Here is a 3,524-nt window from a genome sequence, read left to right on the forward strand (position 1 = left end):
AGAAGGAGGACGGAGAGAGGGGGTGAATAAAACGGCAAGGGTGAAGTGGGGGAGAGGAAAACGAGAGGCAAATGGCAAATAATTTAATGCGGGAGATAAGGGTTTGTGATGGGTACTTGGTATGTTGACTTTTGCGTAGACTCCCCGGCAACAGCGCCAGAAATCCTTCTTGCTACCTCTTGAGCACTGTGTTGGTTTTCCCTTGAAGAGGAAAGGGTGATACAGAAAAGTAACATAAGTATTTCCCTCAGTTTTTGAGAACCAAGGTATCAATCCAATAGGAGGCCATGCACGAGTCCCTCGCACCTACACAAACAAATAAAATCCTCGCAACCAACGAGATAAAGGGGTTGTCAATCCCTTCACGGTCACTTACAAAAGTGAGATCTGATAGATATGATAAGATAATATTTTTGGTATTTTTATGATAAAGATGCAAAGTAAATAATAAACGGAAAAGGAAATAACTTGTTGACGGAAGATAAATATGATGGAAAATAGACCCGGGGGCCATAGGTTTCACTAGTGGCTTCTCTCGAGAGCATAAGTATTATGGTGGGTAAACAAATTACTGTTGAGCAATTGACAGAATTGAGCATAGTTATGAGAATATCTACGTATGATCATGTATATAGGCATCACGTCCGAGACAAGTAGACCGACTCCTGCCTGCATCTACTACCATTACTCCACACATCGACCGCTATCCAGCATGCATCTAGCGTATTAAGTTCAAAAGAATAGAGTAATGCTTTAAGCAAGATGACAAGAGGGTTTTGGCTCCGTATCTGGTAGTTTGGGGGTACGTAGGTATATATAGGAGGAAGAAGTATGTCGGTGGAGCAACGTGGGCCCCACGAGGGTGGAGGGCGCGCCTGGGGGGGGGGGGGTAGGCGCGCCCCCTACCTCATGCCCTCCTGGTTGCTTTCTTGACGTAGGGTCCAAGTCCTCTGGATCATGTGCGTTTCGAAAATCACGTTCCCGAAGGTTTCATTCCGTTTGGACTCCGTTTGATATTCTTTTTCTGTGAAACTCTGAAATAGGCAAAAAACAGCAATTCTGGGCTGGGCCTCCGGTTAATAGGTTAGTCCTAAAAATAATATAAAAGTTTATAATAAAGCCCAATAATGTCCAAAACAAGATATAATATAGCATGGAACAATAAAAAATTATAGATACGTTGGAGACGTATCATCACGCGGGGCGTGCGGGACCATGAGGTAGGAGGACTGACGTACGGGCGTGTGGGCGTTATCTATTTTTCCCACACGTAGGCGTGTGAGAGCAATCGGGAGGAAAAAAAAAGAGGTGTGTGGGCATTACTTGTTTTGCCCACGCGCAGGCATGTGGGCTGATTCTCTTAGACACCACACAAAACGTGTGGGCATACCCCTTAACGCCCACACATGTGGGCGTTATTGGCGTCCATATATTATCATTTTTGGATGCTTTACAATCATTTTATAGCAACTTTATATCAGTTTTTGGGGCTAACCTATTGACCCAGTGCCGAGTGCCTGTTGCTGTTTTTTGCTTGTTTTTACATCGCAGAAAATCAATATCAAACGGAGTCCAAACACCGCGAAACTTTTAAGAGAATTTTTTTTTGGACTAGAACACCCAGGATGGGCCAGAGCAGCACCTAGGGGGTGCCCCGAGGGGGCACAACCCACCAGGGCGCGCCTGGGCCCCCAGGCGCGCCCAGGTGGGTTGTGCCCACCTCGATGGCCTCTCGCACCCCCTCTTTACCCTATAAATTCACAAATATTTTGAAAACCCTCGGGGTTAACCTAGATCAGAAGTTCCGCCGCCGCAAGGCTCTGTAGCCACCGAAAACTAATCTAGACCCTTTCCGGCACCCTGTCGGAGGGGGGAATCATCTTCGGTGGCCATCTTTAGCATCTCGGCGGCCACCACGATGAGGAGGGAGTAGTCCACCCTCGGGGCTGAGGGTTTGTACCAGTAGCTATGTGTTTAATCTCTCTCTCTCTCTCTCTCTCTCTCTCTCTCTCTCTCTCTCTCTCGTTCTTGAGATGTCACGGTCTTGATGTATCGCTGGCTTTGTTAATATAGTCGGATCATATGGTGTTTTCCCCTCTCTATCTTGTTGTGATGAATTGAGTTTTCCCTTTGAGATTTCGTTGTTAGCAGACTAAATATTTTTATGGATTTGAGAACACTTGATATATGTCTTACGATTGAATACTCATGGTGACAATGGGGTATCGTATTGATTCACTTGATATATGTTTTGGCACTCAACTCGCGGATTCCCGACGTGACATTGGGGTAATTTATGCATAGGGGTTGATGCATGTTCTTGCCTTTGTTTCTCTGGTAGAAATCTTGGAGCAATCTTTGAAGTTCTTTGTGTTGGATTGAATATTATGAATCTAAATCTAGTTTGGTGTTATTTTAGTACGAACTCTTGGTTAGATCAATCGGAAAGAATAGCTTCGTGTTATTTTAGTACGATCTCTAGGGTAGATTGATCGGAAAGAATAGCTTTGAGGTGGTTTTGTACCCTACAAATAATTCCCTCTTATGTTCTCCGCTAGATATGAACTTTTGGAGTGATTCTTCGTTGCACGTTGAGAGATGGTCATATGATCCAATTATATTAGCATTGTTGAGAGGTTGCACTGGTGAAAGTACGGACCCTAGGCCTCATTTTCAAGCATTGCAATACCGTTTTTGTGCCCGTTTACTATTTGCTACCTTGCTTTTTATTTATTCAGATTATAAAAATACATTTCTACCATCCATATTACACTTTTATCACCATCTCTTCGCCGAACAAGTGCACCTTTACAATTTGCCATTGTATTGGGTGTGTTGGGGACACAAGAGATTTCTTGTATTCGGTTGCAGGGTTATTTGAGAGAGACCATCTTCATCCTACACCTCTCACGGATTGATAAACCTTATGTCACCCACTTGAGGGAAAATTGCTACTGTCCTATAAAACTCTGCGCTTGGAGACCCAATACGTGTCTACAAGAATAAAGTTGCATAGTAGACATTACTACGCAGGAGAAAGAACATGGAAAATCCATTGTTTTTAGGATTCAATTTTCATGTTCCTAAGAAACAGCGAAAACAAAAAATTATGCATTAGTCATTCTAAAATTCATAATAGGGTGAACAATGAAATTCATGTGCTATTTAATTTGTCAGACCAACAATAGTTCTAGGCGCGTTTGACATATGTTTGCATTCGCAAGCAGAATTTCTTAAACTGATTTCTTCCTGTTATGCACAAAAGAGGTAGGTAACCCTCACTTCTTTACTTTCTTTTTTACAATTCAATACCTCTTCTCAATATACTATAATTTAAGAAAGGCAAAAAAACATATGGTAATATTATTGATTGATCAGTTTTGTCCAGTAGTGTTGTGTGGACTATGTGATCAAAATCTAGTAGTACTGTCTTTGTTTCTAAAAATATAAGCCCTTTTAAAGATTCCAATATGAACTACATACGGACCAAAATGAGTGAATCTAGACTCTCTCTCTCTCTCTCT

The sequence above is a fragment of the Triticum dicoccoides genome, chromosome 3A, assembly GCF_002162155.2.
Source record: "Triticum dicoccoides isolate Atlit2015 ecotype Zavitan chromosome 3A, WEW_v2.0, whole genome shotgun sequence".
Taxonomy (NCBI): Eukaryota; Viridiplantae; Streptophyta; class Magnoliopsida; order Poales; family Poaceae; genus Triticum; species Triticum dicoccoides.